Consider the following 14,503-nt stretch of genomic DNA (forward strand, 5'->3'; position numbering starts at 1 on the left):
TAAAGTTTAAAATAAATGACATGAATTTCAGTTCAATTCTATATTTACATAGCAACAACAACAGCTGCCTCAAGCAGTTTTATATTACAAGGTAAAGACCCTACGATAGACAGAAAACCTCAACAATCACAGGACCCCCTATGAGCGAGTACCTGGTGACAGCGGGAAGGAAAAACTCCCTTTTAGGGATGAATCGAAAGTAGATTAAGATCTGGCCACTAACTAAGACATGAATAATCACATTCTGTGAAAACTTTTGCAAATTATTTTTAAGTTTATTAGTTTAGTTTTAGTTTATTAAAATCCACATTAACTAAAACAATTTGCTTCTAATGATTAAATAAAACAAAACTGAAAAATGTAAAAAGAAAATAGCTAAATGCAGATGTAAGTAGGTAAGTAAGTAATTACCTATTTCACAGATAAAAAAAAAATCACAAAGCGCTTTACAACACAAGAAATTGAAATATAAAACAATGTAACAGTAAATAAAACAGCAATGTAAAACAATAAAAACAATGTAAGAACAAATTAATCAAAAGCAGGAAGCAGTTGGTGATGAAGCATGTGGTGAAGCGTTTCAGTTAAACAAAAGAAAACAAAATGAAAATAAAAATAGACTTTTGTTAAAAAAAAAAGAAGAAGAAGAAAAAAAACTAACCAAAATTAATTAAACTAATGTCCTTAGTTTTAGTCTTGTCAGTTTGGTAAAGTTTGTCAGCATAAATGCCCAGGATAAGATGAAAAATGAAAAACCAATTAGAAAATACAAAATTACAACACTTTAACCAGCATCACCACCTTTTCTGTTAGGGAATGCCCAGGCAATGCATTCAGCAAGCAGTGGCCTCCACACACTTGACCCTTGTGTTGTGATTATTCACACAGCAACAACATGATCGCTGATAAACCTGCCAAATCTCAGCCTAAGGAAGAATCGCTACAGAAATTCAAGCTTTGCTCATAAAATCCAAAGCTCCTAAAACATTAAAGGACTCTTGTACATTTGCTGTTGTTACATTGTGATACTGAAAATTTTGGTATCAATCCAATATCAAGTAAAATCACTTTATATATTGTAAAGTAAAGACCCTACAATCATACAGAGAAATCAGGGAAAACCCCAACAATTGAATGACCCCCTATGAGCAAGCGCTTTGGTGATAGTGGGAAGGAAAAACTATTAACAGGAAGAAATCCCTGGCAGAACCAGGCGGCCATCTGCCGCGAATGGTTGAGAGTGAGGGGAGGAAGACAGGACAAAGACATGCTGTGAAGAAGAGCCACGGATTAAGTCAGATGATGCTACTTCTGTAAGAGGAACTTCAAAATGCTTTTAATTGTTACAAAGTCTGAGTAATGTGAAGGCAGTCATTGTTTTTTTATATTAAAACCTTGAAAATCAAGAGTCAGAGAGTCATAAATCTTCCCTGGCTGTTTAAACACTGCATGGATGGATACTCAGCTGTGGACTGATGGATCACGACAGGCCAACATCACGAGCAGCAAATAAGAAAAACCATATGCTGTCCTCAGAATAGTCGTCAGGTGAACAAATACGAACGATGGCGTATTTAAAGCATCAATACTCATTATCTATAAGTAATGGATGAATATTTTATCTACTTAATGCAGGGAGGTATTTATTTAAATGGCGTTCCTTTAAAAACAAAATTAAGAGAGATATTCATTTAAGTTGACGAGTCCAAAACTTTGCGGCTTCAAGTGCAGATTCCTTGTGTAATTTATGGCTGCTGGGGAGACATATGACTATTGTCTTTGGATGTAGACACTGAAGTATGTGATAATTATGAAAGCTTCAGCCAATCATAACAGTTTCTGGACTCATAATCTGGGAGTGTGTCTGGGAGTGCTACTTGGGCTGAAAATAAAACCATTCACACAGCTCAAGTGATTCTTCGGTACACGTGGGTCAACAGCACACGAGAACATAAACCGCTGAGATCTCTTTGATAACTTTTCATGTGATCAAAACCACGCAAAGAGCTGGGCAAATTTTAGAAACATCCACTGAAGTGCTGACTCGAGCTGGCCATCCTTTGAAACGAGCCTCTTTGAACATGTGAAGAAAGGAATTGCAGCCGTCTACATTGTTTGTTGTTTTAAACATTCCTGCAGTATGCTATGAGTTTCCTAACTTAGCCATGAGACCTATTTTAGAGTGAACCGCTGGCCGCTGACGTCAATCAGACGACAGAAAGTTGCACTTGAAAAAGACTTCAAGCCCCACTGAAAAAAATTATCTTTTTTAAAAATGACTTGTTGAGGCCTAAAATAATCAGACACTAATCCCTTTAAAGGGCAGCTATGACAGTATTACTGGTTTAAAAAGTGGTCTACATTTTTTACAGCAGTTCAGAGCAGCCATATTAACACAAACACTGATGCGTGACAGTTTTCTTTCTGACTTTGATTCCACTTCCCTCATAGAGAGACGGGTCACCGCACAAAAAACAGTGTCACTCTTTAAAATCTTATCTGAAGGGCACCAAGGCTCTCTAAACCAATGAAAATGATTAGAATCATTTGAATTGCATGCAATATGATTCAGTGTGGGACAGGATCTGTGTGGTATGCAAAAATTCTAACGTAATTAAAGATGCTTGAGAAAGAGGGCTGTGTAAATAAACCTAAATTAATTACAAAAAACAAACAAAGAAAAAACCCATCTATGCAAATACAACTCAGGAAATTGCAATTCTCACTGCTATTTGGCTCGTAACTTATGTCATTTTTCGCCTTGTCGTTTGTTCAGCACATGAGCAGCAGCTTTTTCTTTCTCCGTGACCCCCCTCACAGTGCTGCCCCTTGCATCACCTCTCTCTCCTCACCCACGGCAACAAGGTTCACTAGAGGGTGGTGAGGCGTGGGAAACGGCACTTTAGAAAAGGCTCTGTTTGACGGGTGATGCTGCTCCAGGAGACGCGTGGATTATTTTATCCTGCTCCCACTGCGGTGGATTTATGTGCTCAGTGATATTTATCTCTTTGTCTGTCTGTCAGTAAGAGTATAAAAAAACCAAAACAAAATGCATATTGCATATTTAGATCGCTTTATTCAAAATAGAAACGCAGAGCATTGGCCTTGGTGGAGGATCCCCATAAAGTCAGTTGCGCCACTTATCCAGCAATGCCAAAAACATAAGAATGAACCAGAAAAAAAAGTCATATCAGGAAAATATTACACTGATGGGAAGATTTTATAATGGTATTTACAACAAACAAACAAAAATACTTCTTAAACCAACAAAACTAATTGACCAGGTTCTTCTACATAAAAATATAAGTCATTCTGTCAGCTTCACAGGAACACATCCTAAATGTCCCTCCTAAAAGTAAAACTGTGACCAGACAATGTTCATTACAGGTCTAGTTACTGTACAGACACAAAATCTCAGTTAGCATTTTATTAGCAGAACTCTGAACCCTGTGTGTCTGCACACCACAAAATGTCTAAGGAGCTAAAAATGAACAGGAATAAGTTGTAGTTGTGGGATAAACACTGTTGAGGTGAAAAGTAGAACCGTTCTATGCCTGGAAACTATAGAGTTACAAAAGCCCTTTAAATCTGTTGCGCTGAACCAGTTTTGCCCAGCTGGAACAGTTCCAGCAGCTTCTTTTAAAGTTTGCATGCAGGGTCATGCACACATTCAGCAGGTGCAGGTGCAGGTCCAGCATGGCTCTCACATAACTGTCTTTCCTAGAAACCAGAAAATATCTTGTCTTACCTCCTAGCTTAGCTCTTTGGCTTTTTGTGTGTGTGTATGAGAAGACATATGCTGCTTTGTTCTGCATGACCACCAGCACCAAAAACAAAAGACTAAACTGAAATGTTACAGATATAAGATCTTTGTTTCATCACACATGTGTCATGGGATTATAACAGAGCTATCCCTGGGGTAGACATTCGCTTTAGTCGTGTTTGCGCGTGTGTAACTGTGATTTTTATCACCGGGCCAGCCATCAACACTGGGACAAAAACCAGCCGCCTGTTAATACCTTCCCTTATTTTCAGGAACCTGCTGTGATTTCAGTAAACACACCAGGAGAGTGCTGACATGTTCTTAGAAAATATACTGCCAGCACAGTCGACAGTGAACACTAAACACAACTGTCGAGCAACTCCTGAACGCTGCAGAGGCTGAACTGACTTCTTTTAGAAACTTCATCACACCATTTAAACCCCCCCCCCCCCCAAAACCTGCTGCACAGTAGCTTTGGTTCATCAGGTACAGTAAATACAGTATGTACTAGTTTTGTTTGGAAACCACTGCTGAGTGGGTAAGGCTGACTATTTGACTATTTCATTACACTGTGTCGCCCTATGTCCCGATACAATTTATTGTCCACAGTCGTACTCTTGCAAACACTGCTGAAAGCACTGTAAACAAAACAGTGGGAGTGACTCTGATAGAACAACTATGTGATGACAGCAAGGAAAATAGAATAGGATAGATAGATAGATAGATAGATAGATAGATAGATAGATAGATAGATAGATAGATAGATAGATAGATAGATAGATAGATAGATAGATAGATAGATAGATAGATAGATAGATAGATAGATAGATAGATAGATAGATAGATAGATAGATAGATAGATATGAAGAAGCATCTAGAAGATATCAGTAGCCCTGGGCGAAGGTCTTGCACAAGAAAAATGTCTCAGTCAGACAGGTCTAATGCGTACGATACTTTATGGGCTCTTTATTGATCCACCACTACAGATACACAGTCTCCCACAGGACGGTCAGCTAGCAGTGACTCAGCGGTCAATATGTGTCGACCTAGTGGTTGTCCTGCATCGACCTGCTGCATGGAGGATTTGGAGCTGCCAAAAAAAGCAGTCTTCTTCTTCTTCTTTTTCAGTGCCATGCTCTCTATTTACCAACAAGCAACAAGCGAGTCCTCCTTCTTTCTTTTACTTTTCATTAACCTGCTCTACATTTCTGGCAAAAGGCTTTAAAAGAGCCAGCATGTTAATTAAAACGTCTACTTATGTTTACCAAATGTTTTTTACCATTTGAAACTCAAAGTGTCTCATGAGCGCTGTGTAGGGAGAGGTGAGGGGCATCCACCTCCCCTCCCTGGAAAGCCCTGCAGGTGAGCTTGCTCTCTTATCACAGTGGTGGGGTATGAGGTACTGCTACACAAGTGTAGCCAGATGGGCTACTTGCCTTCCGTTGTTTTTCTTCTCTCATTCTCTCTCTCTCTCGCTCGCTCTACCACCCTCGCTCTCTTTCCACTGCACTCGCTCCTTGTATCAGGTGATCGGGTTAATTGGGAACCCACCTGCACATTGATTGCAGGGTGGCGCTAGCCTGTATAAAGCTAAGCCGATGTCTTGTTGGATTAATTCCTCCCGAGCTTCTGGTACGATACAGCAGTAAATGCTGGCGTACTGCGACGGACTGATCAGCAAGAGCCGATTATACGACAGCTACAGGTATGCTCTCGCTTAACCTTGGATTCCCTCCGAATACTGGAATTGGTGTTAATATCCTTTTCCGGCCTGTTGTAGCGCAGCAGTCTGTTTAATTCTGCCATTGCGGAGAGAGGTGTTCGTGGTATCTCCACCAATGAGAGTATAGTGCCTCCGGTCCTGGGGTAAGCTGTTAGAACTACTTTTATTAGCATTCATAGCTATAAGAGTTTAAGGTTACACTTATCTGTTTCAGGGTTCACTGCTGTACTCACCTCTCCATGGTAAATTGTCCAACCTAAATTGGAAGAGTGGACTGCCTTCTCAGCTGCTGTTGTGAACTCCTCCTTGGTGGAGTCTGCTGTCTTGTCTCGTTTTGTCTTATCTTGTTTTTATTAAGTAGGCTTACCTTTTTTTGGGTTCGCCTGGTGTTCTATTTTACCCTGGACTGTTGCTCGTACCCACACTTCTGTGATCGGGCTGAAGTGATTCTCTGCCCGAGTGTCGTGCTGGGACTCTAAATCGCCTGGGTGGCCGGTCTCAGCCGGTGGGGAGCCAGACCGGCCTACGCCTGAGAATAATTATTACCAGCACGAGTGGTAGTTTGACCCGTGGGGAATAAGCCTTTCCCGTGTGTGTGTGTGTGTGTGTGTGTGTGATTTCTTTTATTAAAGTTATTAAAGTGTGTTTTAGTCTTTTTATGATTTGTAGCGAGCCTGACGCTCAGTGTCCTTTTATTCTTTTAACATACTTTTCTGTGTTTTATTTCAGTGAAGGAGGACGAGCCAGTGGCCCTGGGACCTCAGGTGGTGGGTCGTTTTCACACTTTCTTTTGTACAGCACTGGGTGGTCTGCAGTGATTCTTTTGGTGTGATTTTCTTTTGGTTCCACGGCTGCTGGTACTGCCATTCGGGCTGTGCAATGCTCCTGGTACCTTTCAGCGCCTAATGCAGAGGATGTTCGGGGATCAGCAGTGCCAGTCATTACTGCTGTACCTAGACGACATCATTGTGTTCTCCTCGTCTGTCTCTCAGCACCTGCAACGGCTAGAGATGGTGATGGCAAGGCTGCAGCAACAGGGGCTCAAGGCTAAGTTAGAAAAGTGTGCCTTTTTCCAGCAGAAGGTTAACTACTTGGGCCATGTAATCTCCTGTGAGGGTGTCTCGACCGATCCAGCCAAGGTTGACGCAGTAGCCAAATGGCAGTGTCCTCGTTCCGTGTCAGAGTTGCGATCCTTTTTGGGTTTCGCCAGCTATTACCGGCGCTTTGTGGAGGGGTTTGCCGCATTGGCGGCTCCCCTTCATCAAGTGGTGGCTAAATCGGCTGGCACAAAGACAAAGAAGGGCTCGGGACAGAGTTTGAGTGCTATTTGGACCCCTCAGTGTGAGGAGAGCTTTGAGGCCCTGAAAGCAAAGCTTGTGTCTGCACCTGTGCTAGCATATGCTGACTTTACGCGCCCATTTATCTTGGAGATTGACGCCAGCCACAGTGGTTTAGGTGCAGTTCTCTCCCAAGATGTAGAAGGTGTCGTTAGGCCAGTGGCTTATGCTAGTCGAGGTCTTCGGCCACATGAGCGCAATATGGACAATTACAGCTCCATGAAGCTGGAGTTTCTTGCACTCAAGTGGGCCATGGCCGAGAAGTTCCGGGAGTACCTGCTGGGGCAGAAGTGTGTGGTTTACACCGATAACAATCCACTCAGTTACCTCTCTTCAGCTAAGCTGGGTGCCACCGAGCAGAGGTGGGCCTCCCAGCTGGCGGCATTCGATTTTGAGATCAAGTATCGCTCAGGCCGCAGTAATAGGAATGCTGATGCTCTCTCTCGACAGTATGAGACGAGCTCCAGCTTGGCCGAGGGTGTGTTGCCTGGGACTTGTGTCCCGACTTCACTTCGGCAGGCTCAGTGTCCAGCCGTTTTGCCCTCCGTTACTCAGTTGGAGATTGGGGCCTTTCCATCTCACTCCCTGGAGGATATTCGTGCTTTGCAGGAGGCTGACCCCCTCCTCAAGGATTTCTTGGTACACTGGAGGAGGCACACCCTGCCCTCTTCGGAGGAAAGGAATCAGCTCCCCAAACCAGTCATGGTTCTGCTGCGTCAGTGGGATCGTCTGGTGGAGAAGGATGGCATCCTTTATCGCCGTATTTTGCGTCCAGGTGGAGGTGAGGAAGCCCTCCAACTTGTTCTCCCAGAGGCTCTGAAGCCTGAGACCTTGAGGCAGCTGCACCAGGACCATGGGCACCAAGGTATTGAGCGCACCACTGAACTGGTCAGGCAGCGTTGCTATTGGCCCGGGATGTCCTCTGACATCAAGCAATGGGTTCAGCGTTGTGAACGCTGTCAGGTCGCAAAGGACTCAGGGTTGGGGCCTCATAGTTATATGGGTCACCTGTTGGCGTCTAGGCCAAATGAAATCCTGGCCATAGACTTCACGGTGTTGGAACCTTCCCGTAGTGGAGTTGAAAACGTCTTGGTTATGACTGACGTTTTTAGCAAATACACTGTTGCAGTCCCTACCCGGGACCAGCGGGCCTCTACTGTGGCCCAGGCCCTGTTAACAGAGTGGTTTTTTAAGTTTGGCGTTCCAAGCCGCCTCCACTCTGACCAGGGTAGAAATTTTGAGAGTTTGGTGATGCAACAGTTATGCGAATTGTATCGGGTAGCCAAGTCCCGTACAACCCCTTACCACCCAGCGGGTAATGGGCAGTGCGAACGGTTTAACCGAACCCTCCATAACCTCCTCCGGACTCTGCCATCATCTCAGAAACGCGACTGGGCTGCATGCTTACCGCATGTGCTCTTTTGCTATAATAGCACGCCACATCAGGGCACCGGAGAGTCACCGTTTCTCTTGATGTTTGGCAGGGATCCTAGGCTGCCTATTGATTTCCTTCTAGGCCGCATTCAGGACCCAGTGCCTGGAGAGGTACAGGACTGGGTGGCTGAGCACCAAGCCAGGTTAATGGTGGCTTTTGAGGGAGCTCGGGCACGGTTGTCGCTGGCCGCTGACCGCCGTAAGGAACGGCATGACCAGAGAGTCCACCCTGTTCCTTTAAAGGTCGGTCAGCTGGTGTATCTTCGAGATCATAGCACCCGGGGCCGGCACAAGATCCAGGACCTTTGGAGCTCTGTGGTCTATCAGGTGTTGAGGGCACCCCAAGAGAACGGGGCTGTTTATACCATTGCCCCCGTGGGAGACTTGGAGAAGGTTCGACATGTCCATCGTGACATGTTAAAGGCACAGGTCAGCCTAGGGCCACCTACACCTGGTCCACCGGTTCCACCCCCACCTGTACCCGCTGACTCAGAGCAGACCTCTCTGAGTGACGACGAGTTGTGGCTCCTTGTCCCTGAGGTACCCTCACACCCTGTCGCACCTGTGGTGTCACTTCCCGATGCCTCTAGAGTTCCATCGGTGGAGCTCAGGTCTACTCCCAGTGTGATTGTAGCACCCTCGACCTCTGCTCCCCCAGGTTCTTCCTCAGGCTCTGTTGAACAGTCTGAGGTGAGTGGGCCACATTTGCGGAGAACAGCACGTTCAACAGCTGGTCATCACTCAAATGTTTATCACTTGCCACGTCCTGTTGAATCTGCGTCAGTTGCTAATGCTCAGCTTGCCATATTCAGGCCATGGTGTTAGGTTCCTTGAGTTATTGTCGGGGCGCCAATACAAAAAAAGGGGGGTAGATGTAGCCAGATGGGCTACTCGCCTTCCGTTGTTTTTCTTCTCTCATTCTCTCTCTCTCTCGCTCGCTCTACCACCCTCGCTCTCTTTCCACTGCACTCGCTCCTTGTATCAGGTGATCGGGTTAATTGGGAACCCACCTGCACATTGATTGCAGGGTGGCGCTAGCCTGTATAAAGCTAAGCCGATGTCTTGTTGGATTAATTCCTCCCGAGCTTCTGGTACGATACAGCAGTAAATGCTGGCGTACTGCGACGGACTGATCAGCAAGAGCCGATTATACGACAGCTACAGGTATGCTCTCGCTTAACCTTGGATTCCCTCCGAATACTGGAATTGGTGTTAATATCCTTTTCCGGCCTGTTGTAGCGCAGCAGTCTGTTTAATTCTGCCATTGCGGAGAGAGGTGTTCGTGGTATCTCCACCAATGAGAGTATAGTGCCTCCGGTCCTGGGGTAAGCTGTTAGAACTACTTTTATTAGCATTCATAGCTATAAGAGTTTAAGGTTACACTTATCTGTTTCAGGGTTCACTGCTGTACTCACCTCTCCATGGTAAATTGTCCAACCTAAATTGGAAGAGTGGACTGCCTTCTCAGCTGCTGTTGTGAACTCCTCCTTGGTGGAGTCTGCTGTCTTGTCTCGTTTTGTCTTATCTTGTTTTTATTAAGTAGGCTTACCTTTTTTTGGGTTCGCCTGGTGTTCTATTTTACCCTGGACTGTTGCTCGTACCCACACTTCTATGATCAGGCTGAAGTGATTCTCTGCCCGAGTGTCGTGCTGGGACTCTAAATCGCCTGGGTGGCCGGTCTCAGCCGGCGGGGAGCCAGACCGGCCTACGCCTGAGAATAATTATTACCAGCACGAGTGGTAGTTTGACCCGTGGGGAATAAGCCTTTCCCGTGTGTGTGTGTGTGTGTGTGTGATTTCTTTTATTAAAGTTATTAAAGTGTGTTTTAGTCTTTTTATGATTTGTAGCGAGCCTGACGCTCAGTGTCCTTTTATTCTTTTAACATACTTTTCTGTGTTTTATTTCAGTGAAGGAGGACGAGCCAGTGGCCCTGGGACCTCAGGTGGTGGGTCGTTTTCACACTTTCTTTTGTACAGCACTGGGTGGTCTGCAGTGATTCTTTTGGTGTGATTTTCTTTTGGTTCCACGGCTGCTGGTAAGTCCAAGTTCCACGATTGTTTATTTTTACTGTAGGACACTGTCAATAATGACGCTACATCTTGACTTTTAATATTTTATTTATAAAATATTATTTATAATATTTTATTTATTTCTATAAATAAAACTGTTTTAATATTGGAAGCCAACCTGCCTCAGTGTGCATCCTTGAATCTGTGCGGTCTTCTTTTATTCCTTTTATTTATTTTTCTTAAATATATTTCCTGGGGGTGTAATTCCCCTAGGTGGCGTTGTCAAGTTTATTTATTTTGTTCATAACCCCGCCGACCACTTGGTCACACAAGCACATCTTTGTCTGCTTGTGCCTGGCCTCTAAACACATCTGAGAAACAGTATCAGCTGCTTAACTTGGCCTAACTCTCTTGCCGCTGGAGACCAGGCCAGTAAGGATAGAGACTCCCTTTTCCACATGCTTCTCCAGTAGAATAGAAGAGGATGTCTACTTTATTGTAGCTATTCAGAACATACACCAGTTTTTGCACGGCAGAACTGAATTTCTGGGTATTTACAGGGTGGGCCATTTATATGGACAAACAGTAATAACATGGGAATGGTTGGTGATATTAAAGTCCTGTTTGTGGCACATTAGTATATGTGAGGGGGCAAACTCCTCAAGATGGGTGGTGACCATGGTGGCCATTTAGAAGTCGGCCACCTTGGATACAACTTTTGTTTTTTCAAAAGGAAGGGGGCCATATGACACATCACACTTATTGGTAATGTCACAAGAAAAACAATGGTGTGCTTGGTTTCAACATAACTTTATTCTTTCATGAGTTATTTACAAGTTTCTCTTTGTTCACAGCCATTGACATGTCGAAGAGGTTAACACGTGAGGAGTGAATCGAAATTGTGTTGATATCTGGTCAACGTAGTAACCGGGTCATTGCAGCAGATTTCAACGCAAGACACCCTACGAGACCACCCATCTCCCATGCTACAGTTAGCAAACTGCTTGCTAAGTTTTGTGAAACTGGTTCAGTGTTGGATTTGCCAAAATGTGGATGCAAGAAAACTGTCACTAACGAAGAAACATCAGTGGCTGTCCTAGCTTCATTCAGCAAGAGCCCACAGCGTAGCACTTGCCGCATGTCACTGGAGAGTGGTCAGTCGAACATCCCTTCGGCGGATATTAGCTACTCACAAATGGCACCCTTACAAACTCCAGCTACTGCAGCATCTCAACGAGGATGACCCAGATCGGCGCACAGAATTTGCAGAATGGGCAAAACAAAAATTGGAACAGGACCCTGTGGTAGGGCGTGGTCTGCGGTGCTGTGCGGACGCACCTGCACCGCAGACCACGCCCCACCACAGACCCTCAGTTCACGCAGAAGATTTTGTTCAGTGATGAGGTAACCTTTTATGTGAATGGTGAAGTTAACAAACAAAACCACCACTATTGGTCTGACACTAACCCACATTGGATGGATCCCTCCAAGACTGTTGGAACAACAAAAGTGATGGTTTGGTGTGGTATATGGGGTACAACGATAGTGGGTCCATTCTTCATCAATGGAAACCTCAAGGCCATTGGATATTTGAAATTGCTACATAATGATGTGTTTCCCTCTTTATGCACTGAAGCTGGCACGTTCCCTGAGTTTTTCCAGCAAGATGGTGCACCACCACATTATGGGTGCCAGGTCCGAGCATTCCTAGATGAACAGTTTCCTGGAAAGTGGATTGGTCGTCGTGGGCCTGTTGAATCTCCCGATCTGACCCCCTTAGACTTTTATCTTTGGGGTCATCTGAAGGCAATTGTCTATGGTGTGAAGATACGAGATGTGCAGCACCTGAAACTACGGATACTGGATGCCTGTGCTGGCATTTCTCCTGCGGTGTTGCTATCAGTGTGTGAAGAGTGGGAGAAGAGGGTTGCATTGACAATCCAACACAATGGGCAGCACATTGAACACATTTTATAAGTGGTCAGAAACTTGTAAATAACTCATGAAAGAATAAAGTTACGTTGAAACCAAGCACACCATTGTTTTTCTTGTGACATTACCAATAAGTTTGATGTGTCACATGGCCCTCTTCCTATTGAAAAAACAAAAGTAGTATCCAAGATGGCCGACTTCTAAATGGCCACCATGGTCACCACCCATCTTGAGGAGTTTGCCGCCTCACATATACTAATGTGCCACAAACAGGACTTTAATATCACCAACCATTCCCATTTTATTACGGTGTGTCCATATAAATGGCCCACCCTGTATTTTCCATCGAACCAATATAATACGAATAAATAAATTTAAAGTATAAAATAAAAGTATAAATTTAAATTGTTACACATATACAGTTAAGAATATAAGAAAAAAATGTCTATATACTTATATTAGTAAAATAAAAACTATACAGGATTATTGATCAAGCAGGGAACCTAGCCTGACAGGGACATGTTACTTCAATTACTCAAGTAGTCAATTTATCCTTGTAAAACTCTGATAACTTATTATTCGGATAAGGTAAAAAACAAACAAACAAAACCCTAAATCTTTTCCTAAACCTAAATGGACACCCATGCCATGATGCTCCTTTGATGCAGTTTTGGTGCTGATGTTAATGCCAGAGGAGGTTTGGAAATCAGCAATCAGCTGAGCGTTTGTGGCTTTTACCCTCTCTGCGACTCAGCACTTGGTGCCACCCACTCAGCAACTTTACACGGCCGGACACTTGGTGGTTGAGTTGTTGTGGTTACTAAACGCTTCCTCTTTAAAATAACACCACTTACAGTTAATGGTGGATTATCTAGAAGGGAAGAAATTTCACAAACTGACTAGTTTCGGTGGTGGCATCTTATTACAGTACCACACTCAAATTCAAAAAGCTCTGTAAAAAGAACCATTCTTTCACAAATGCTTGTAAAGGCAGGCTGCACGGCTAGGTGCTTGATCTAATGCACCTGTGGCAAAGGGAATGAAAACACCAATTGTTGAGATAAAGAACTTTGGCCCAAAACTTTTGTCAATGTAGCGCCCTTGAAACTTGGTGTTGAAAGAGGAAGTGCAGTGCAGAGTTTGGGGTTGTTTGGATGAGCAACGGTCTTATTTTGAGGTCTTCCTGTTCTGTAGGTAATAAACTAAGTTGCAACACGTACTGTTGAGGACCTGCCCACAGATTATTTCAGAGTTCTTGAGGTTTGCAGTTTTGCTGCAAGATATGTGAATTCAGAGATGATGTCATCCTCCTCTATGAATGACCTCATAGTTTAGGTTTGCAAAATGCTAATGCTGCACTGATTACTTAAATGATTAATTAAAAAAAAATCAGTAATGAAAACAGCTGTTCTTGTTCTAGTTCAAACATAATCCAATTCTGACTGACTTAACGGAACAACTTTTCCTTGTTTAAAAGACCTTACATGGATGAGCAGGAGTTTCGGAGCTAAAAAGCCTTGCATGGTCTGACAAACAGACACATTGATATACATTGTGTGTCTGTCTGTGAGTGTGTGTGCATTGCAGAAGGCACAGATGAGTAACGAGGGGCCTCTGAATGGGTGCAGCAGAGAATTTGGGATTTATTAATTGTCCCGTGTCGTGTGAAGTAAACATTGCCAGTGGGACCCTGGTCAAAGGAGGTGTGATGGTCAAATGACATCAGCAGGATTCTGGGAAACAGCGTTTCTGTGTTCTGGCGGCTTTAAGGCAGCACAGCAGTGTAATGCGCTGTTGAGAGCAATCAGCTTTGAATGTTGAAGCCTCATCTTGATAAATAAACGACACAGTATGAAGTAAGAAAGTAATAAACAATGATTAAAAAAACACATTACAGAAAGACTATAATTTGATTATTATGACAAGAAATATTTGTAATATAACTGCACAGCAGATTCAACTCAATAAAGAAAGCGTGCAAATGTGAATCCTTTTTCCGGAGTTGCAGGGTGCAACACAACTTCTGCACAAAGACACATACACACTTGCGTGTGCAGACCAACTGATTTATGTAATCCAGTGTTGTCCATCACATGATAAGTGAGAACAAGACTGGCTGCAGGGACTGCTTCCAGGAAGCAGTGGTTATCTCAATGACGGTCACATGATGACAAATCCTGCTGTTGCTGCACTCATAAAAAATATAAAATCAATTGCATCTATTACAAGTGCGAATAAAAGATGAGTTAAGTAATATGTCATTAGAGAGAACTATTTTACCTTCATCAGTACCACAGGAAGTACT

At 43.8% G+C, this 14,503-nt stretch overlaps 1 protein-coding gene across 3 annotated transcripts in view; it reads right to left on the reverse strand.

Annotated features, from left to right (window-relative positions):
• Positions 1–14,503, reverse strand: part of pde10a (phosphodiesterase 10A) — a 53,787-nt gene that overhangs the window by 16,182 nt on the left and 23,102 nt on the right. The window lies entirely within an intron of this gene.

The sequence above is a fragment of the Rhamphochromis sp. 'chilingali' genome (genome assembly GCF_963969265.1).
Source record: "Rhamphochromis sp. 'chilingali' genome assembly, chromosome: 20".
Taxonomy (NCBI): domain Eukaryota; kingdom Metazoa; phylum Chordata; class Actinopteri; order Cichliformes; family Cichlidae; genus Rhamphochromis; species Rhamphochromis sp. 'chilingali'.